We start from the raw sequence: 25130 nt of genomic DNA on the forward strand, positions 1-25130 counted from the left end.
CTCTCCGTTGGGATCCGCCATTGTAACTTGAATCTGTTACAGAAGATAACAAAATTTTATTCAGGAGATTATTATATAATTGTCTTTTATGACAATTTGTCAACCATGGTACAGAGACCATATTTGGTTAACTTATTATTTCATTACATATTAGGATTTGAATATATCCTATTTCAGCTATATAAATAGTATTGGCGGCATAAAGCCTAATCACGAGGATGTTTTATAATTTTAGCCGAGATTTCAGAGAATCAAAGGCATAGAGATTTGAACCGTAGTTCTTTTATCTCCTTCTAACAGGGAGTCATAGACCACCACTGCCTTTTGTCGTTATAAGACAATTATTACGGCCCATAGGCACTACACCTCTAATGGATGTTTTAATATGGTTGGCCCGTAGGCACTACATCTCTAATGGATGTTTTAGTATGGTTGGCCCGTAGGCACTACATCTCTAATGGATGTTTTAATAAGGTTGGCCCGTAGGCACTACATCACTAATGGATGTTTTTAATAATACTGGCCCGTAGGCACTACATCACTAATGGATGTTTTTAATAATACTGGCCCGTAGGCACTACAAATGGATGTTTTAATAATATTGGCCCGTAGACACCACATCACTAATGGATGTTTTAATAAGATTGATCACCTTCATTGGTGATTTAACCCACGATTTATAAATCATTTAGTTGGGTTTTGAAATCCTTAAAGGATTATCGTATAAGAATGACGTGCGTGATTTTAACGAATCACATCTGCCATGATTGTTAACATGCGTACAGAGGTTAACAGGGAATCAGAATCTTTTCAATTAAGTCCTACCATCTTGACCGGATCTTAAAAGACACCAGGCTAGGTTTCACTCGTAAGATTCTTTATCTAGGCAGATCAATTTAAAAGGAATGGTTTTGATTTATTTTATACATATTAAAACAAAACTCATAACATACATTCCATAATCTCAAATACAATTACATATTGCCCTAAACGGTCTTTCAAATAGTGCATACCTCCATAGAGGTTTAAAAATAAGTGACAAGTCCACGCAGGGACTAATACAAGATAGGTGTCCATGTATGGACTAAAAGATAAGTCCACGTAGGGACTGAAATACGATAAATGTCCACGTAGGGACTTCTTTTAAAGTAGAAATTACATTAGTACTACTATTTAAGGGCTAGTGGTCACGTTTCTTCTTTTTGCCCTTTAGTAGGTTCGCCAAGCCTTTGAGAAATCCTCGGTGGCTCTTTTTGTAACACCCCGTGTTTTCCAAAAGTCAAAGTCAAAGTCAAGGGTTGACTATTATTGGAATTAAAGATTAATAAAGATTAATTTCATTTTTGTTTCATTTTGATTTTCGTATTATTTGGAGTAAGTGTTGTATAATCAAACTAATCGGCCGACAATCGAACTGTGAATCAACGACCGACTGTGAATGATAGGAAGTAACAATGCAATAAAGCTAGTCAATCAATAATCAAGCTAACCAAATCAATCATCAAACTCAAGTGTGGGGATTTTAGTACTTTTTATACGTGTGTGTGTGCCTTATGTGTTACTTGTGCATGTTTACTTTTATGTTAAAGTGTGTGGTGAATCAATCAAAATCAATCAAGAATCGAAGGTGAATCAAACTCAATCGAAATCAAATCCAAATCGTGGTGTAAGGATGCTTGTATGTTAGATATAGTAGTTGGGACTAAAAGTAATTTGATTAGGAATTCTATCATTCTCAAATCATCGTTCATCGAAGTCGAAATATCAAAAATCGTCGCGAAACACTCAAAACCAGGCAAGCCGATCGAACAGGGCAACCTGATCGAACAGGCTAGCCGATCGAACAGGGCAACCTGATCGAACAGGCAAGCCGATCGAACAGGGCAACCTGATCGAACAGGCTAGCCGATCGAACAGGCTGTTCGATCGGACAGCTGCTCGATCAGGGATGCTGTTCGATCAGCTGACCCTTTCCTCTTTTGGAAGCCTATAAATAGGGCTGTCCTTGTCAAGCTTTCCACTTTTGGAAAAGCTCTGACCGACCAGCCTCTTCTTCTCACTAAATCTCAGATTTCTCTCAAACCGGTAAGTATTTCGCTCTAATCCTTGTACGTTTTTGTTCATTAATCGATTCTCCATCCTTCTATCTTTCAAAACTTGGATTTCATCCATGAAATCACCAAGATCTAGGTGTTCTTGAGTGATGTCATCATGGTGTTCTTGGTGTTCATCAAGAACTTCATGTTCTTGACTTCATTCAACCTTGAATAAGCTAGATCTAACCGATTTCCACATAAATAACCTAAAATCTTCCAAAGATCTTAACATTTCACGGTGGAAAAGGATTGGGAGATGGGTTTTCATCCATCTTTCAACTCTTTTACACTCAAACCGGTGAAAACGAAGCTCGAACCGATTTATAGACCATTCTAAACAAACACATGGTTCAAGATTCGGGTTCTACCGAGAGATATACCGATTTCGGGTTAAACGTTAAACTTAGGTTCCAAACCGTCTCTGACCGAGTTTGGGTGATTCCTGCTCGGGTCAGTAGACTAAGTAGGGACTTCAGCTTTGTGGTTCAACTCGTAGTCAAAACATCTCTAAAACATCAACAAACAACGGGAGTAACCAAGTGTTAAGTGATAGGTGAACCGAATCGAGAAGCTGGCCGAACGGCTAGGCTGTTCGATCGAACAGCCCAACCGAACGACTACGCCAGCCGATCGGCTAGGCTAACCGATCGACTAGCACTTAGGTCCTCAAACTCAAAGTATATTATTGACAAAGTGATGTTCGATCGATCAAGCCACTCGATTGTAAGCATTACTACTCGAATCATGAGATACTACACTTTAAAACACTTAGACTTTTTGAAACATTGGAATGTCACCCGATCGAGTATGCTAACCGATCGAGTGACAACTTGCCAAGTCTGCAATGCTAACCGATCGGTTGGGCTAACCGATCGAACAGCTGTTCGATCGGCCAACCTGAAAGGTAGTACAAACCATCATACACAAACACATCCTTCACATCAAAGGAAGAAACAATCCACTTGAAGGAACCAGCCGATCGAGCCAGCCAGCCGATCGAATGGATGTTCGAACGGACTTTCAAACCAATCGAACAGCCCACTCGATCGAACTGCTGTCCGATCGAATGGCCTACTCGATCCAAGTACATTGTTTACTTTTTCCGCGTTACTCATCGTTGTGTTATCGAACTATTCAGGCTAACCTATTCTCAGTGCTCCTCTCAATCCACAACCAACCACTGTGAGTATACTCGATCCCTTTTTGCTTTCAGCACTTTTGGGTGTTACATACGTAATCTATCAAATTCACAAACAACACAAACTATTTGGACGCTAACCTACTTGCATGTATTACTTGTCTAAATGATTGCTGTTTATTATGTTTACACGTGGAGTGCTATCTGCCTGCTTTAGCAACGTAGTACTATAGTTTGGACTCAGCACCCGTTCACACGGGGGTTGCTAAGGACAATTACTTGCATGGATTACGGTGGTAATCATGTATTGCGAACTGTCTCGGACAGTCAACTTGAAGTCATTGGTATCGATGGTCCCATGTTGATAATTTACATGCATCGTTTGCCCTTGTGTACGTGCTTGGTTATGCGAAAACTATTCGAACTTTATATGCTATATCAAACTTGTGTACTCACCTTTACATTATATGTATTGACTTTTATTTTAACGTATGTGACAGGTGTTTAAGCTACTAGCGTGCTAGGGAAGCGAGGCAATAATAAGCTTCTAGGAGCCTGTGACCTTAGGACAGTGTCCACATACCTGCTCCAGGGTCATAATTATCTGTAGATCTTGTACTGGCACCTGTAGTCAGTAAGATCTACAGTTAGCCGTCTAGAAGTCTTAAAACAATATTTATATTCGGTCTGTAATAATTAAGAATTTGAGTTGTCGGAACAGTTCCCATATTGTTTAGTTGATTTCTATGATAACTTGTTATTGTTTGGGACACGGTATGGGACGTGTTATATAACTGAATTGTATGATAGTTGTTGTGGAAACTTCTGAACAATCTGTTTCGCTCAGTGCCGCGCCCCGATGATTCCGCCATCGGTTGGGGTGTGACAGATTGGTATCAGAGCCATAACTATAGGGAATTAGGTTAGACACGATCTAGTCCGGATCGCTGTCTTAGAGACCTAGACTATAGTTAGGAACCAAGAGACCAAGTTTATGTGCTTATTTTATGTTGTTTCCTTCTATTCTATCATTACATCCGAACTCCGAGCCAAATTTTGTAATTTGGACGGGATTAGGAGTGAAACCCGCAAATTCCTGCCTAAATTACAAATTTTTGCCAATTATTTTGTGCAAATTTCTATCAACAAACGGGGGAGAATTATACCAAATTAGGGCTGAAACCCGTAATTTGATGAAAATTTTCCTCTAAATTTTCTTAAAACAAGGAAGAAATTGCTGAGCTAGGGGTGAAACCCTAACCTTGGCAGTTATTCCAACTTTATTTTAATCTCGCCAAGGCAATTGACGGACTCCAACGACCTGAACTCACGAGTATGGCCTAGAATGCGCATGCATAATGCCCAAGAATCGAGGCAGAAACATGTCCCCTAGAGTCGAAAGTGACGACAAGTCAACTGTGAATAGTTAAATTGCCATGGTTAGTCAAAGTCTAGTAGCCGCAGACAATCCATTTTCCGATTTTGAGTGTTGCTTCGTTGATTTTATATGATTTACCTGTTTACGTGTTTTAAAGATTCGTTGATTGCTCCATTTGTTATCGATCTGCGTGACTTTTGTTGCTATCCTATCTCGATTCAAATCCCTGTTAATGTGATCTAAACAAAACCAGTGTGCTATGCTACGCTATACGACTAAGTTAGACGATACAATGTGATGCTATCCGATACGCAAAACGAACGACACTCGACTTGTGGTTATAGGTTTCTGTTTTCTGACAACCTCTGTGATAAAAGTGCGTACGTGTTTAGGAAATTAAGTGCTCTATTTGCTTAATTGCTTATGTGCTCTAATTGCTTCTGTGCTTATGTGCCTCTATGATTATGTGCTTATGTGTTTATATGTGATACGTGACGTGAGATGCGACGTGATTCTAAGCTTTAGTAAACTAAGACGTGCGAGATTCGAATTCGTTGTGTTGAGCCCTATGGCGATGTCTATTGCAGACCATGTCGTCATCATCAAGAATCCGCCAAAACCTTTCCCGTCAGGAAAAGAGAGACCGACGTCTCGCCAAGCTCATCTCAAGGTCTGTAGCGAAAGCTGTCAGCGAGGTGTACGAAAACACCAGCAAGTCGTCGGAAGAATCCCGAACCCTCACTGAACCCAGCAAAGCTCCGTTCAGTTTCAAGCAATTTAAGGCATGTGGACCGAAGGAGTTCACCGGTGAAGAGGGCCCTACAGGCTTATTTCACTGGTTTGACTCTGTGGAAGTTACCCTTCGTCAAAGCGGATGCCCGGATCATCTTCGAACTCTCAATGCTACCGGTGTCTTCCAGTCGCGGGCATTGGACTGGTGGACAGCCGAAAGGAATAAGCGCGGGAACGACGCTGCCTACGAGCTGACGTGGGAGGAACTGAAGGCTATCATGCTGGACGAGTTCTGTCCTCCCCACGAACGCCAAAAGTTGGAGGATGAATTCTGGACCATCACGCAGAAGGAGGGCGACAACGCTGGTCTCACCGCCCGTTTCAAGCAACTGAGCATTATCTGTCCAGACCAGGTCAAGACTCCCGAGATGACCATCAAGAAATACATCCGTGCTCTTCCGGATTGTGTTGCAGATTATGTGTTCGCCGCCAAACCCGCATCAATCGAGGAAACCTACCTACTCGCTGCCGAGATTAACGACAAGCGAGTTAAGGCTGGTGTCTGGGATAAGCCATCCAAGTCGTTGCATCAAGTTACTACCGCATCAACCGACAACCCTACTGCTCAAGCCTCCAAGTCCTCGAGAAGAAGAAAGAAGAACAAGAATTGCGCCGCCGCAACCAATGCTGCTCCTCTTCAGTCAGTACCGCCACAACAGCAACAACCACAGCGCACTGCGCCAGTGATCAATGCGCCGCCAGCGAAGCGTGCGTACACCGGCCCCCACCCACTCTGTGCTACATGTTCTTATCATCACCCGGTGGGTGTGGCCTGCCGTTACTGTGCCCACTGCAACGTTTACGGGCATTTCACTGCAAATTGCCGCTATGGTCCTCGTCAAACGCAAGCTCAAGCCGCTGTTAACCAAGCCCTGCTACCTGCCCCTCAAGCTCCTCAAGCTGCACAGGCCCCGGCAAACAATGTTCGGACCTGCTTTGCATGTGGTGACCCTAACCACTTCGCAAACCGGTGCCCGAACAGGGTGGTGAAACAAGAAGCTCAACAACCCCAGCAACAACAACAGCAGCCTCAACAACAAGCCGCTCACGCCAGAACTTTCAACATCAATGCACGCCAGGCTCAAGCTGATAACAACGTGGTCAATGGTACGTTCCTTGTGAATGGTATATATGCATCATGTTTGTTTGATACTGGAGCCGATAACTGCTTTGTGTCATTTGAGTTTGAGAAACTTCTTAGACGTAAGCGCTCTTATCTTTCGTCACCCTTCGAAGTAGAAGTCGCTACCGGAAGAACCATTGCTGTCAATTCTGTGCTCCGTGATTGTACTCTCAAGCTCAACAATCATATATTCCCGATTAATCTTATTCCAATGCAGCTCGGAAGTTTCGATGTCATAGTAGGCATGGACTTTCTTCGTGAAAACCGTGCTGAAGTTGTGTGTTCCGATAAGATGATTCGTTTTGTGCTAGCTAGTGGTGATATTCTATGTGTTTATGGTGAAACTACTGCAAAGGATCTCAAGCTCATGTCCTGTCTTCAAGCTCGCAAATATCTCCGCAAGGAATATCGAGCCTTCTTGGCCAACATTGTTGTAGCAGAGACGGACAAGAAAAGGAAAGTTGAAGTCAAGGATGTTCCCGTTGTCCGAGAATTTCCTCAGGTGTTCCCTGATGATCTTCCTGGATTACCTCCAAGTCGTGATATCGACTTTCGAATCGACCTTATTCCAGGAGCCAACCCAGTGGCCAAAGCTCCGTATCGACTCGCTCCATCTGAGATGCGAGAACTCTCAAACCAACTCCAAGAGTTACTTGAAAAAGGCTTCATTCGCCCGAGCACTTCTCCATGGGGCGCACCAGTCCTTTTCGTCAAAAAGAAGGACGGGTCGTTCCGAATGTGCATCGATTACCGGGAATTGAACAAGCTGACCATCAAGAACCGATACCCCTTGCCAAGAATCGATGATCTGTTTGACCAATTACAACGTGCTCAGTGTTTCTCCAAGATTGATCTACGTTCAGGCTACCATCAGTTGCGGATTCAAGAGGAAGACATACCCAAAACCGCTTTTCGAACCCGATACGGCCACTACGAATTTGTTGTCATGCCTTTTGGTTTGACCAACGCACCCGCGGTCTTCATGGATCTGATGAATCGCGTGTGTAAACCGTTCTTAGACCGTTTCGTCATTGTATTTATCGACGATGTCCTGATCTATTCTAGATCGAGGGCCGAACATGCGCAGCATTTGCGATTGGTTCTCGAGTTGCTTCAGGGAAACCAACTCTACGCCAAATTCTCCAAGTGTGAGTTCTGGTTGGAGGAGGTTCAATTTCTGGGTCATATTGTGAATAGTCGGGGTATACACGTTGATCCTGCAAAGATTGAGGCAGTCAAGGGATGGGTTACGCCAAAGAATCCGTCAGAAGTTCGCTCTTTTCTCGGATTAGCTGGTTACTACCGGCGATTCATCGAAGGATTCTCAAAGATTGCTGTACCGCTTACCTCCCTTACTCATAAAGACAAGCCTTTTGTGTGGGGAACCGCGCAGGAGACTGCTTTCCAAACTCTCAAACACATGCTGTGCCATGCACCAGTTCTTACACTGCCGGACGGAAGCGATGACTTCGTTGTCTATTGTGATGCTTCAAACCTTGGACTTGGCTGTGTTCTCATGCAACGAGACAAGGTTATAGCTTACGCATCTCGACAGCTCAAAATTCACGAGAAGAACTATACAACCCATGACCTCGAGCTAGGCGCAGTTGTCTTTGCCTTAAAGATTTGGCGACACTACCTGTATGGTACAAGGTGTACGATCTTCACCGATCACAAGAGCCTACAACATATCTTTAACCAGAGAGAACTCAATATGCGTCAACGCCGATGGGTAGAACTTCTCAACGATTACGACTGTGAGATCCGTTATCACCCAGGCAAGGCGAATGTAGTTGCAGACGCCCTCAGCAGAAAGAATTACGTGATAGGTGTTCGAAACATCCAGGCTCAGTATAACCTCGAAGCTCTCATCCGCGAAGCACAACACGCTTGCTTTAACGAGCGTACGTTGAAGAAAGAACGAATCTATCACGATGGAACTCAGCTCGTGAGCAAAGCCAACGGGATATTCTATTATCTGGACCGAATCTGGGTTCCGAGGAGGACAGATTTGCGAAAGATCATCATGAACGAAGCCCACAAATCCCGATATTCCATTCATCCCGGTGCGGACAAAATGTACCAGGACCTTCGCTACAAGTACTGGTGGCCTGGGATGAAAAGGGATATTGCTCTATATGTTGGTAGCTGTTTAACTTGTGCAAGAGTCAAGGCTGAACACCAAAGACCTTCAGGCTTACTCGAACAACCGCCGATACCCGTATGGAAGTGGGAAAGCATAGCTATGGATTTCATAACTAAGCTTCCGACCACGCCATCAGGCCACGACAGTATTTGGGTTATAGTCGACCGTCTAACCAAATCAGCCCACTTTCTGCCAATACGAGAAGACTATAAGGTGGCCAAGCTAGCCCAAATCTACACCGACGAGATCATTAAGAATCATGGTACGCCTCGAGACATCATTTCTGATCGCGATGCTCGGTTTACATCGAGATTGTGGGAAACTTTTCAAGCAGCTCTTGGTACGACGCTGAATTTGAGTACCGCATTCCACCCGCAAACCGACGGGCAGACTGAAAGAACGATACGTACTATTGAAGACATGCTCCGTGCGTGTGTTATCGATTTTGGTGGTAGTTGGAGCAAACACCTACCGTTGGTCGAATTTTCGTACAATAATAGCTATCACTCCAGCATCGAAATGGCACCTTTCGAAGCCTTGTATGGTAGGAGATGTCGCTCGCCTATTGTATGGCACGACGTCGGTCATTCACAATTGACTGGGCCCGAGATTCTGCAAGAAACGACTGACAAGATCCACCAGATAAGGGAAAACTTGGTAAAGGCCCGGGATAGACAAAAGATGTACGCCGATAAACGACGCAGGCCCCGCGAATTTGCAGTTGGCGACTACGTGCTCCTAAAGGTATCACCTTGGAAGGGAGTAGTCCGATTCGGCAAAAGAGGGAAACTTGCGCCTCGATTTGTTGGACCTTTTAAGATTCTGGAAAGGATCGGTAAAGTTGCCTACAAACTCGAATTACCGGAGGAACTCAGCAATGTCCACCCGACTTTCCATATTTCAAACCTTCGAAAATGCGTAGCCGACCACGACGCAATAATACCACTCGACGATCTTCAGGTCAATGAGACGCTACACTTCGTGGAAAAGCCTGTCGAAATCATGGACCGACAGACCAAGCAACTCAGACGCTCTCGCATCCCTATTGTAAAAGTACGATGGGAAGGCAAACGAGGCGCGGAGTTCACTTGGGAACTCGAAAGTGACATGAAGGCCAAGTACCCGCAGTTGTTCAGATAGATCTGAAGCATCAAATTGGTAAAATCACACGGCGATGTACGGTTCTCGGCCTAATTTCGGGACGAAATTCCCTAAAGGAGGGGAGACTGTAACACCCCGTGTTTTCCAAAAGTCAAAGTCAAAGTCAAGGGTTGACTGTTATTGGAATTAAAGATTAATAAAGATTAATTTCATTTTTGTTTCATTTTGATTTTCGTATTATTTGGAGTAAGTGTTGTATAATCAAACTAATCGGCCGACAATCGAACTGTGAATCAACGACCGACTGTGAATGATAGGAAGTAACAATGCAATAAAGCTAGTCAATCAATAATCAAGCTAACCAAATCAATCATCAAACTCAAGTGTGGGGATTTTAGTACTTTTTATACGTGTGTGTGTGCCTTATGTGTTACTTGTGCATGTTTACTTTTATGTTAAAGTGTGTGGTGAATCAATCAAAATCAATCAAGAATCGAAGGTGAATCAAACTCAATCGAAATCAAATCCAAATCGTGGTGTAAGGATGCTTGTATGTTAGATATAGTAGTTGGGACTAAAAGTAATTTGATTAGGAATTCTATCATTCTCAAATCATCGTTCATCGAAGTCGAAATATCAAAAATCGTCGCGAAACACTCAAAACCAGGCAAGCCGATCGAACAGGGCAACCTGATCGAACAGGCTAGCCGATCGAACAGGGCAACCTGATCGAACAGGCAAGCCGATCGAACAGGGCAACCTGATCGAACAGGCTAGCCGATCGAACAGGCTGTTCGATCGGACAGCTGCTCGATCAGGGATGCTGTTCGATCAGCTGACCCTTTCCTCTTTTGGAAGCCTATAAATAGGGTTGTCCTTGTCAAGCTTTCCACTTTTGGAAAAGCTCTGACCGACCAGCCTCTTCTTCTCACTAAATCTCAGATTTCTCTCAAACCGGTAAGTATTTCGCTCTAATCCTTGTACGTTTTTGTTCATTAATCGATTCTCCATCCTTCTATCTTTCAAAACTTGGATTTCATCCATGAAATCACCAAGATCTAGGTGTTCTTGAGTGATGTCATCATGGTGTTCTTGGTGTTCATCAAGAACTTCATGTTCTTGACTTCATTCAACCTTGAATAAGCTAGATCTAACCGATTTCCACATAAATAACCTAAAATCTTCCAAAGATCTTAACATTTCACGGTGGAAAAGGATTGGGAGATGGGTTTTCATCCATCTTTCAACTCTTTTACACTCAAACCGGTGAAAACGAAGCTCGAACCGATTTATAGACCATTCTAAACAAACACATGGTTCAAGATTCGGGTTCTACCGAGAGATATACCGATTTCGGGTTAAACGTTAAACTTAGGTTCCAAACCGTCTCTGACCGAGTTTGGGTGATTCCTGCTCGGGTCAGTAGACTAAGTAGGGACTTCAGCTTTGTGGTTCAACTCGTAGTCAAAACATCTCTAAAACATCAACAAACAACGGGAGTAACCAAGTGTTAAGTGATAGGTGAACCGAATCGAGAAGCTGGCCGAACGGCTAGGCTGTTCGATCGAACAGCCCAACCGAACGACTACGCCAGCCGATCGGCTAGGCTAACCGATCGACTAGCACTTAGGTCCTCAAACTCAAAGTATATTATTGACAAAGTGATGTTCGATCGATCAAGCCACTCGATTGTAAGCATTACTACTCGAATCATGAGATACTACACTTTAAAACACTTAGACTTTTTGAAACATTGGAATGTCACCCGATCGAGTATGCTAACCGATCGAGTGACAACTTGCCAAGTCTGCAATGCTAACCGATCGGTTGGGCTAACCGATCGAACAGCTGTTCGATCGGCCAACCTGAAAGGTAGTACAAACCATCATACACAAACACATCCTTCACATCAAAGGAAGAAACAATCCACTTGAAGGAACCAGCCGATCGAGCCAGCCAGCCGATCGAATGGATGTTCGAACGGACTTTCAAACCAATCGAACAGCCCACTCGATCGAACTGCTGTCCGATCGAATGGCCTACTCGATCCAAGTACATTGTTTACTTTTTCCGCGTTACTCATCGTTGTGTTATCGAACTATTCAGGCTAACCTATTCTCAGTGCTCCTCTCAATCCACAACCAACCACTGTGAGTATACTCGATCCCTTTTTGCTTTCAGCACTTTTGGGTGTTACATACGTAATCTATCAAATTCACAAACAACACAAACTATTTGGACGCTAACCTACTTGCATGTATTACTTGTCTAAATGATTGCTGTTTATTATGTTTACACGTGGAGTGCTATCTGCCTGCTTTAGCAACGTAGTACTATAGTTTGGACTCAGCACCCGTTCACACGGGGGTTGCTAAGGACAATTACTTGCATGGATTACGGTGGTAATCATGTATTGCGAACTGTCTCGGACAGTCAACTTGAAGTCATTGGTATCGATGGTCCCATGTTGATAATTTACATGCATCGTTTGCCCTTGTGTACGTGCTTGGTTATGCGTAAACTATTCGAACTTTATATGCTATATCAAACTTGTGTACTCACCTTTACATTATATGTATTGACTTTTATTTTAACGTATGTGACAGGTGTTTAAGCTACTAGCGTGCTAGGGAAGCGAGGCAATAATAAGCTTCTAGGAGCCTGTGACCTTAGGACAGTGTCCACATACCTGCTCCAGGGTCATAATTATCTGTAGATCTTGTACTGGCACCTGTAGTCAGTAAGATCTACAGTTAGCCGTCTAGAAGTCTTAAAACAATATTTATATTCGGTCTGTAATAATTAAGAATTTGAGTTGTCGGAACAGTTCCCATATTGTTTAGTTGATTTCTATGATAACTTGTTATTGTTTGGGACACGGTATGGGACGTGTTATATAACTGAATTGTATGATAGTTGTTGTGGAAACTTCTGAACAATCTGTTTCGCTCAGTGCCGCGCCCCGATGATTCCGCCATCGGTTGGGGTGTGACACTTTTTCTCTTCTTCGAACTCTCTCTCCACACGATCTAGTCGATGGAGTATCTCTTCCTATTCAGGAGGAGAAAATCGTGGTTGTGGCGCTCGATGCGGAACTGGAGGTCTGGGAGGTATTGGATACCCATGAGCTGAGTAGTCCGGTGGTCCCATGTTTCCATGTGCTCCGTCAGGGTAGCGCGCATTATATCTTGCTGACACCACATATGGGTCGCGCTCATAGCCGTAGTTGTATTGTGCTTGTGACGGTTCGAACGGGTTGTAAGCCGTTGGACCCGTGTAAGCAGGTATGGGTTGGTCATACCCAAATGGTGGCGAATTTTGTGCAGCTGGTGCGGAGTTCGCCTCCTGTATAGGACTTGAAGGTCCTTCTTCTTGTAGTGGCGGATAGTGGCTACTACTAGAATGTCGAGGAGTGCTGAAGTGGATACCCCCTCCTCCTCGTGTAGACATACGAGCATTTGTCCTCCTACGCCTTGGCGGATCAGGTATTACTGGTTGCGCCGGTGGCGGAGGTGGTGGCGTAACTGCCACAAAGCGTGAATCCTCAGAGGGATCCTGTGGATGTCGCGGTTGTTGTGATGTCTGTTGAGGTGGCGTGTAGTACCACTCATGTCGGTCGAACAACGCTTGGAAACTGTCTGGTCCCTGATAGGGTGTGCCATGGAAGGATGACCCATCAGAGACTTCTATCGGATGCGTGGGCGTACCACGTGCAGGTTCTGTTGGATCAGTATCTTCATCCATATGGTCTTCGGAGAAGTTATCTTGTGGCCCTAGTGGAACAAAGCCTGAAGGTTCCTGTATGTAGTCAGCCGGATTAAACTGACCTATGTAGTAGGGAGTAGGGTCGTCGTAATTTCGGTGTGATACCGAACGTTGTAGAGGTATGAAGGAAGGTTGTGGGTTGTTGGGATCATTTTCTGAGTTTGGCCCGAAGGAGTGCCGGTAGGATGGCGTCGAGCTGTGCGAGGTGGAATGCCTCGCGGGTTCGTAAAGATCTCTTCGTCGTTGTGGTTCTTCACTCCGTGTCATTGAAGGATGTCTTGTACCTGATGGTCCAGCTTCGTTATCGTGATGTGTCACGATATCTCCTCTGCCTCTTCTTCCCCTTCCTCTTCCTCGGAATATAACAGGTGGCATTTTCCTGCTTTATAAAACTTTAAATTCCAATAACAAAAGAAAAAGACATAATTGGAGTAACAATTCGAATTTGTCCTAAGTTCTTGTCTAGACTCAAGTATGTGCAATTGTGTCATTGAGATTAAACACATTAGGATAGTGTTTAATTCACTCAATGTTGGCTCTGATACCAACCTGTCACACCCCGATTTCCACGTGTCTCACCAGTGGGCCCGGTGGGGGATTACCGTGACGATGTTGGCAACAATATAGTCAAACCACACAATTATATAAATGCACAGCGGAAGCTTAAGATAAATATATAAACTTCAACCTCTGGTTGTAATATCAACTGTATTACAGAAGTTGAATATATCCACAGTGGATCAAAATAATAAATATTGTTCATTCAGATGCAGCATCGAGTTTGCGAGACTATGTACGATGCTTAGGACGCCTATACCAGCCCATTTCGTATAGTACCTGCACTTAATCTTTTTTGGGGAAAATACATCAGTTTACACTGGTAAATACATTCAACTGACACATTTAAAAATGTTTATTAAAATTGATTTGAATGCACAAGGCACAAACTCTTTTATAACTTGGGAAAATTATTAAAATCTTGTGAACGTTTTACATGTTCTTTTATGCGTTCAGTAGCCCGAGTCGTGCCGGGTTAAAGATTTATAGACACACCACATTGCGTAAAACCGTAGTATAAAAACCAACGGCTACGTCTTTTAATTTAATGTCGACAATATATACCGGGTGTACGCCTACACCGGGATGTCGATGGTCGTGGCCATTTCGTAAAATGATGCCAAGGATATCCGGGACAACGGTCATTAAACCCCCCAAAGGCTTTTAAGAAACAAAACTGTTTAAATGAGCCGATCATATTATTTAATTAACCACCTAAGCGATGGAAAAATATAATGCTCAATCAAGCGGTATTAATATACGGTAACCCAAGCCCATATAGGGGAAATAAGTTAAAGTATTTACCTTTGCAAGTATATTTCCTTAATTTGGATTAAATCACCGATAGCTTTTACTGGGGCTCCTAATCTGGAACGAAGGTTTTAATTAACCTCTTAGAATCCTAACGAGTCGTTATAATGGCCGTAGCCTAGACCGGTTGGTTCCGATATGTGAATATGGTTTAATCGCGTGAAAAGGCGAAAACCGGGAATGGAGTGCGATTCTGACCCAACAAGTTCAGAGACTTGTTTTATATGGGTTTATGGTTCACACTCTGGATTTTGGGGTCCAAATAATATAATTTGACCCGTATCGGCTAATTTATGAAAACTAGTTTCATAAGCCGAACCGTGCGCGCAATAGGCGAAACGGTTAACCATGAGAGTCGTACGCTTATTTCCTAAGTCAATATGCCTTAAAGAGGTTGTGGTATCAGTAGGATACCTCCCGTGATGCCCGTAACGAGTTTAAGTTAATATTATGCCCCGTAGGGGCTTTTCGGTCATTTTAAAGATTTTAAAAGGGCTTTTCGAGTTCTACAGGAAATCTGAGTTTCCCGAACAGTTTATAAAGTCTAAAATACTTTATTTATTATTTAAAATCAGTAGCAACTGGAATCGGGTCAAAAGACCTTGTAGAACTCAAGTTTTGGCCGAAAAGGGCATATTCGGTATTTACCGAACCGTAGCCATAACCGCGGGTTATGAGCAAGGTAAAATTTATTAAAAATCTTTAAAATTCCCAAAATATTATTTTAATACAGTGGGTAAAAGTTTTGGTGACGAAATCTTGGTTTAGATAGGCGTTATGCTAATTGCGCCGTTTATTACAAAAGTTTACTTTAATTGCGCTATTTAGCATAACTCTCATTCTAGACCTCGGATTGACGTGAAACTTCAAGGACATGCTTATAATTTAATAAGCAAGGTTCTGGTCCGTTCACGTGTCCGAAAATACTCGTTTTATTTTCAAAATGGCGTTACGGTCAACTTTTAGGCGATTAACGGAAACACGTAAAAGACTTGGATAACTCATGAACCGATCACAGAGGTTTATACCAACATGTGACCTGGTCTTAAGAGAGTCCTAAGGTATATTTATACCTCACTAAAACGGGTCAGAACTGAAGTCAAAGCAAAAGTCAAACTTTTGCGACATTCGGCTCCGAACCGGTTCAATATAGCAAATGGTCGATTCAAACGAGCGCAAACAAGTTTATATATCTATTATCATGTTTCATGATTATCAAAACAGGTTTCATAGCACATACATTACAGATTATGCACAAAATGGCAAAACGACTTTCTGTTGACTTTTTAAGTGCGCGTTTGACTCGATATTTGACATAGTTAGAGTGGTGATCAGGGGGAACCCTTTTTGGGGTTTATTACCCACATAAATACCAACTCATAACTATCTTTGATTCGTCGTAAGACTGAACCATCACTGATTTATTGTAAAGTCAAACCGTAGTTACGACGGTTTGGTTTTTAGCTATTTACTAAGGAAATGTGAAACCACAAAGGGTTAGATCACTTACAAAAGCTTGAGACTTGTCTGTAGAGCAAAGAAGAAGACTTGGATGCTCTTAAAATGATCAGATAGAAGTGTTTTGAGTTGTGATGAACTTATGGACATAACCTTGCTATTTATAGCCAATGTCATGGTCCAAGATCATCACACAAGGGTCTACAAGTGCCCTTGGATGAATGGCAGGTGTCTTGGAGGATTATGGGTCGAGTAGGGGGCACCCATGCCTCATTTATTGGTTCTTGGTCGTTCATAATGCTCAAAAGGCAAGATGTTACAACTTTCTGCATATGGGCGTCCCACGCGGCCCGCATGGGAGTTCCATGCCATTTTAATGCGGGTCGCCTAAGATTTAAATAACAGGCGCGTAAAACAGGAGGCTCGCGGCCCGCCTCAACTTAACCTTAACCATCACGCGGGTCGCGAGAGGCTTGGTTTCCAGAAATTTTAAATCTTTTGAAATGATTACGAAATCCTGGTAATTAATAACGAAATCTTTCGTAATTATTAACCTGACCTTTCGGGTTTGAAGGGGTAACTTTGCGGTTTGGCCCTCGGTTATTTACCGATAGGGGCCTCGTGTTATTTACCCGCATTATTAAGTCCCCGGTTAGTTTATTAATTATTTGGAAAGCCTTAACTTTCACTGTTGACGCTTTTAACCCTTCTCATACGAATTTGAGTATAACTCTCTCGTTTTAAGACGGAACTTCGCGGAATTTATACAGTATATTCTAGTGAGCGTATAATACTGTTACGAAGCCTTGGGAACGTTAAAGGGTCACTCAGAGGTATAATTAAACATGTTGACACAGTTAACCCCTGTAGCTCGTAATCTCTCACTTTCTTCCGCGTTTCGCTTCCGTACGATCTATGTTCTATTCGTTTGAAGGTACAAGCATTATTTAGGGTTACTATACAGTATATTTACCCTTGTTGACATTTATAACCCTCGAATTTACATACTTTCAAGGTTTGTCAAAATTAGTCCTTTATTTATGATCGATGCCACGTGTAATCAAATGACACGTGTTAACACATCATTGGACACAAAATTTCGAGGTGTTACATGAATACCTTCGTGATTCACCATATGCTCTAAAAATTGCACTTCTTGCAGCCAAAATTCACACTTCGAGAATTTGGCGTAAAGCTTCTCCTTTCTTAACAAGGTTAAGAGTGCATGCAGGTGCTCATAATGCTCTTCCTGGCTTTTGGAATAAATAATTATATCATCGATGAAGACAATTACAAATTTATCCAGGTACGATTTACAGATTCTATTCATCATGTCCATAAATGTTGCAGGAGCATTTGTTAGTCCGAAGGGCATGACTATAAACTCGTAATGACCATACCTAGTTCTGAAAGTAGTTTTAGGTATGTCTTATTCTTGTACTTTCAACTGATGATATCCGGAGCGCAAGTCTATCTTAGAAAAATACCTAGCTCCCCGGAGTTGATCAAAAAGATCATCAATCCTAGGTAATGGGTATCGATTCTTAATGATAACCTTATTCAATTCCCTATAATCAATACACATTCTCATTGACCCATCTTTCTTTTTCACAAACAACACTGGTGCTCCCCAAGGGGATGAACTAGGTTGTATAAACTCTTTGCTTAGTAATTCATCTAACTGCTTTTTCAATTCTAGCATTTCAGAGGGTGCTAGCCGGTAAGGTGCTTTGGCTATCGGTGTAGTTCCAGGAATTAGATGAATCCTAAATTCTACTTCCCTATCGGGTGGTAACCCAGGTAATTCTTCTGGGAATACATCGGGGTATTCTGAGACTACTGGGATTTCCTTAAGTTCCTTACCTTTCGTGTTAATAATTACTGAAATCATATACACTACTTCTTGTTTTCTTGAATAACTGGCCAACTTCATTACTGAAATGAATTTCAGTGGCTTTCGAGGTTTATCTCCTGTAATTGAAATTACTTCTCCTGTAGGTGTATGGATTTCTATGGAACTTTTATCACAGAGAATTCTAGCATGGTTGGCTACTAACCAATCCATTCCTAACACCACATCAAATCCGGCTAATTTCATAGGTAACAAGTTTGCAGAAAATTTATGGCCTAAGAGTTCTATCTTTCCTTCTTGCAAAATCTTATTTATTAACAGAATTTCCATCTGCAGTTTCGACTGTAAAAATCTGCCTAAGATTGGTCAATGGTAATTTAAGAGATTGGCAGAATGAAGTATTGATAAAACTTTGGTTTGCACCAGAGTCAAATAATACTTCTGCATACACGTTGTGTACTAGGAACGTACCAGCTATCACATCTGGAATAAGTTCTGCTTCTTGAGTGGTCAGCTGGAATGCTCTGGCATTCTTCTTAGTAGCTCCGTCGGCCGTCTTGGCTTTGTTGTCTGTTGGTTTGACCAATTTGGGGCATTCGGGTCTGAAATGCTCAGCTTCTCCACAGTTATAGCAGATCCTGGTCTTTTTCCTACAATCTTCCTCACGATGTCCAACAACTTTGCAAAAGTTGCAGGTTTCATTGCATTTTCCAAAATGTTTCTTTCTGCAATTCTTGCAGAAAGGCGGAGTGGAATATTGCCCGGTTCCCCTCTTCTTGAACTTGCTATTATTACCCATACGAAATCCTTGGGTAATTTTCTGAGCCAATTCCTTCTTCCTGTTTTCTTCTCTTGTGCGTACCAGCTCGTCAGTTAGGGTGTTAGCTAATTCTACCGCATCGTCAATAGTGCGAGGTCTCACAGCTTTAACGATATTACGGATTTCGCCAATCAATCCCCAAATATAACGAGAAATGAGTACCGGTTTTGGCGAAGCCAGTGTTGGTACCACTCTAGCATATTCGAAGAATGTCGAAGTATATTCTCGACAGGCTACACCCACCATCCGATGGTTCAAGAATTTATTTGCCATTTGTTCCTTTTCATATTCGGGACATAATTTTCTTTCCATTAGCTGCTTAAATTCCTCCTAATTTATGGCATAGGCCATATTTCTTCCTTTGACTTGAAGTACCGTATTCCACCATTCTAGCGCCCCTTCTTTAAAAAGATGCGACGCATACATAACCTTGTCTTCTTCAGCACATTTACTTATCATAATTTCTGCTTCGGTTTTCTCCAACCAACGCAGAGCCGCAGTCGCCCCTTCATTGCCTGCAAATTCAGCTGGTTTACAAGCATGAAATTCTTTGTAAGTGCAACCAGGGGTTGCAGCTTTCATTTTCTTATGGAGAGGGGCCTGTTGTGGTTCATTATTGTGATTAGTATGGTTGCCGCCTCCGTTTACGCTATTACTGAAATTATCTTCTTGAGTACGTTTACTAGGAATAATTTGTTGAGGTTCAACAGGTTTTTGAGCAGCAGCCAGGATTGCTGGAATAGCATTGGCTATTCCTTGAGCAACGATATTCTCGATATCTTGCCTAGTCATAAATTGATTTTCCTGATTTTGCTCAGATTGATTCACTTCATTAACCGGTTCATTATTAGCAGGTTCCATCTGGTAATTAATATATTATTAGCATAAATTATTGATAACCAAATATAACAAAACAGTTGCACATAATCACACAAACTTTACAACACACGTATAGCCAAAATTGTCGATTTCTCGACTTCCATTTTTATAGATTATATTAGGCATCTGTACACACTGTTATTTTACAAAAGTTTTATTTTTAAGTTATTTTTCAGAGTTATATTTTTATTACTAATATAGTAATATTATTATACAACCACAGCCTCCTAACCACACTATCCCTCGCCAGCTGGCATTTTTAGAAGCGACGTTCCCTTTCGTCGTACTTCCAGGAGATTTGTTCTCCTACCTCCTGGATCCTATTCCCTGCACTCACCAGCTCCTCGCCAAAATGGCGGAGTTCAGCTAGGTTTCCATTGCTCATTGGTGGGTTTGGTATAGGTTATGGGTCGAACTGAGGGGAAAAAGGTATAGGGATTATTGAGGAGGTTTTGAAACTGCTAGTCGTTAGTCCACCACTCGTCCTAAAGGTTGGGTGTGGATCAGAGGTTCTGGGATGGCTGGTTCCAAATTTAATGGAAGTTGGGTTTCAGCAGGATAAGGGTAGAGGTTGGTGTTGATGGGTCTAATGACATCACAACTTGTCAGTATGCGATCTAATTCCTCCTGTAGTGGCAATTCCTTGATTTGCTTAGAATTTTCCCCAATTTCTATTCCTGCTTGCCTAGAATTTTCCCCGATTTCTATTCCTGCTTGCCTAGAACTTTCCCTGATCTCGATCCCTTTTCCTTTATCCATGGGATTCTCTATTTTGGGAACTTTCCTAGTCGCTGGTTTCCTCCTGCGTACACGTCTCCAGCCTACAAATCTTCTCCTTTTCTTAGGCTTTGATTTTTCTGGAGGTGGAGCTTGAAATTCCATAGGTTCTTCCAAGTCGGCACAATAACCAGTAAAGTCGTTGGAAACTTCCACTTTCACAGGATAAAGATTGAGATTCTCTAGGGCGTCAGACAACTCATTCATGATGTTTAGCATATATGCAAAAATGCACACAAAATGCTAAGTTAAAATTTTATAATAAAATTTCGCAGATAAACATTTAAGTATTATTGCATACCGTGTGACTAATTAATACAAAGGACAACTGAAATTTAAAACATACTAGGGTTTATTGTAACTTATTTATTTACTAGGTAAACTTTTCTTTAGAGTTTCTGGCTTGTAGATGATATGGGTGCTAATACTGGGTCAGGGTATTTAAAGGTTAGTATTTACTGCCCATTTTTCATCTAATTCATCTTCCCAGGGTGGGTTATTGCCTATTTCCTGTGTCTCTTTAGGCATCCTTTTTGGTTGTGGCTTCTTTATTTTCTCTTGACTTCTCCTAATAATCAAACTTCTTTTATTAGGAGAAAGTGGTTTTTCAAACTGTGCTTTACAAACAAATATTCATTCCCCAGTATCTACATCTACTGATTGTTTTGAGGATGATGATCCCTTATCTTTTGGTGCACTATCTAATTGAAGATAGATGTCTGAAAGTCTTTGCTTACCCACACTGTAAACAAATATTCAAATAATAAAACATATAATCACAAAAATGGCAATCAGTAAAAAAATTAAGTATTTCTAAATGCTTAAATCAGTGGCTCTAATACCACTTTTTCCTATCACAGCCCTAGCCCCGGTTTGACCCGGTCAAGAGCCGCGGGACAGGAACCCGTGGTATTTAATTGATGCGACAGCGGAAGATTTTATCAGGATCTTTTAAAACTTGAAATGCCCGTTTAGTTTATTTCATAATTCAGGATAAACCCCATAATTTACAATAAAGTGATTTCACTGGGAAATCTTTATTTTACAAAACATGTTTCTTTATTTATATTGAGCCACTTCATTAAGCTTTGTAGTGCTTCATGACACTTTTCCTGGATCACAACAGATCACCTGAAACATGTATTAAAAAGGTTTTGTCAGCGGGGAAATACTGAGTGAATCATTCTTTTTGTCTTAAAACGAAACATTGTTATAATTTACAGTATTAAGAGCGATTACAATGTTTATATATATCAACCATATACCCACGGTATTTGTCACTCGACCACCTATTGGCTATCTCGTTGTCCAATGGTGTCTGTGACTATGGTCATATCACCCCTTGGCTAACCTGTTGTCCAATGGTGACGGTTATCAAGTAATGTATACAAAACCCCACATACCGGCAGTAATTGAAGATTACAAAGACTTAATCCCTGTAATTATAACTTTGAAACAAATAGGGTTTTGGAAACAATTTGATAAAAAGAGAATGACTCACATTGCAGATTTAGGCGGGCAGAGTTTAGTCTACTGATTAGCCTGTTAACCTAATTTAAATAACAATGCACACGAACAAGGTCAGTAACTAATACAGCATTTACGATAACTCACGAGATTAAACCCTCACGACAAATGACAAAGTGCAATACTTAAACATCCATTGAATTTACGACGAATGACAAAGTATAAACCCTAATTTGAGCAGCACTTAAACATTCATCGGGTAGTTTCAATCGATCGGACATTGAATCGTAATAGCGATCGAGTTATTACCCTGTTGTCGCGGCAGCGTTTCGTGATTGTGTTTGTTTTTGGAGTAAATAGTCGATATCTCAGCTTACGATTTGAATTTTAACGTCGAACCAACGCCAAACTTCAAGTGCCAAACCCTGCTATTTATACTGGAAAATTGTCTCCCTCGCGTGGCGCGCCAGAGACATGTGGCTCCCGCGTGTGGCGCGACGGGTCACTTTTAGCATAGGGTAGCCACGTCTATTTGTAGCTTGGGTGAGTTGACCGTTCGATAAATTTCTCTTTGTACAGCAAACTGTGTGGATAATCGTCAATTAGGTTTTACCCCCCTTGAGTTTTAGGGGCCCTGATCCTGATTTTGATTATTCTGAAAATTTTAGGGGTTATGCAGGATTACTTGCGGGTCTCAATTAGGTTTTCCTATTGGACAATTAACATAATAAATAATAATTTTAGTGAGAGTTGTTACATCCTCCCCACCTTGATTAAAATCTCGTCCTCGAGATTTACTGGAATAAATGAGGATATTTCCGCTTCATTTCTGATTCTAGCTCCCAAGTGTACTCCGGTCCTCTCTTTGAATCCCACTTGATTTTGACTAGCACGAGTCGTTCGTGTTTGAGAAACTTGATCTTTCTATCCTCTATCTGCAGTGGTTTCTACACAAATTTCAACTTTTCATTTACCTCTATATCTTGAAGAGGTACTACCAGGGATTCTTCAGATAGACATTTCTTGAGGTTGGATACATGAAACACATCATGTACTCCAGCTAATTCTTCTGGTAGTTGTAAACGATAGGCAACTGGTCCTATTCGTTGAATCACTGGAAATGGTCCTACGTACCTTGGGCTTAGCTTTCCTTTCTTACCGAATCGGACTACTCCTTTCCAAGGAGAAACTTTCAAGAGTACTCTATCTCCGACTCGAAATTCTAGTGGCTTACGTCGATTGTCGGCATAGCTCTTTTGGCGATCTCGAGCAGTCTTCAGTCTTTCCTTGATCTGAGTGATCTTGTCGGTAGTTTCTTGTACTATTTCAGGACCTGATAATTGACTTTCTCCTATTTCTGCCCAGCAAACTGGAGTTCTACACTTATGTCCGTACAGTGCTTCGAATGGGGCAGCTTCAATGCTTGAATGATGACTATTGTTATAGGAGAATTCAATTAAAGATAGGTGATCATCCCAGTTTCCACCGAAATCTATCACACATGCCTGGAGCATGTCTTCCAAAGTTTGTATCGTCCGTTCACTTTGTCCGTCTGTTTGTGGATGATATGCAATACTTAAATTTAGTCGGGTTCCCATTGCTTCCTGGAAACTAGTCCAGAAATGGGAAGTGAAACGACTATCTCTATCTGATACAATGGAGAGTGGAACTCCATGTAAGGATACTACTTCGTCTACGTACAATTTGGCTAACCTTTCCATGCTAAAGGTTTCCTTGATGGGTAGAAAGTGAGCTGATTTGGTTAATCGGTCTACAATTACCCAAACCGCATCATGCCTTGTCTTGAGTGTGACAGCGGGTAATGATTACAAAGCTAAGTTTGGCGTTTTTCGCTTTTGTTTAGATATCAAAGTTTGTATTTACAAAAGGGGAATACAATCATGATATGTTATATGATGCGGTAGAAACACATATGCAAAATCAGATGTTCTTGAAAAAAATTAATAACACTTCATTTAAAGTTCCTTGTGAAAGATATGAGTCACTATGTTGTACACATGAAGTTTTTAAAAGGTTTCAGAAGGAGAAATCAAATATATCCATTAAACCTATTTTTTTATACAACCCTAGTAATAATCACATCATATACTTTCACAAAGAAAAGAAAATATCTTCTAGATGTGAAGCCAAGTTTGGTTCCTTTTCGCTTTTGTTTAGATTTCAATGTTTATATTTACAAGATGGGATTCAATCATGATGTGTTATATGATGCGGTAGAAACACATATGCAAAATCAGATGTTCTTGAAAAAAATGAATAACACTTCATTTGAAATTCCTTGTGAAAGATGTGTACACTATGTTGTTAATCAAAACCAGCCAAGTCGGGTTGGGTCACAAAAACTTATTTCCCTGTATTTTTTCTTACAATAACAATTAATGAAATAGGTATTTCTAAAACACTTCAAAATTAGATTATATAGTTTATCGAAGTGTTTACATGTAATTAAATTCATTTGAAATCCTGTCTAAGTTGCAATGGATCCACTACCTTAGCAATGGTGGTGGCTAGGCTGCAATGAAGGCAGCTAGGGCTACCCTCGAATATGGGATGGAATTCTTACGCAAATGTCCTTGGGCGCCACGCTAGCATGGGTGTTGTTACAGCTATGCAACATTATGTTTTTACTTTCCAATCATAATAAATGATTTGCATAAAGTAATGGATTTATGTCTAATTGACCGATAAACACGGTATCCTACATGGGATACTTCAAACTGAGTTGGTAGATCTAATACCTCATCCTTTCAAATGCATCATCAAAAGATTTGTTAAATGGCATGTTCTTCTGCCTACATGTGTACTTGACATATGTGTAGTTGTTAAATCATTGGATCCATGACGAACATCAACATTGCACTTGATTCATGATGTGAAAACAACATTAACAAACATGATAGAAAGATGTAGAAGATGAAACCCTCTATTATTAAATCAGTCATCACAGAT

This window comes from Helianthus annuus, chromosome 1 (assembly GCF_002127325.2).
Source record: "Helianthus annuus cultivar XRQ/B chromosome 1, HanXRQr2.0-SUNRISE, whole genome shotgun sequence".
In the NCBI taxonomy this organism is placed as follows: Eukaryota; Viridiplantae; Streptophyta; class Magnoliopsida; order Asterales; family Asteraceae; genus Helianthus; species Helianthus annuus.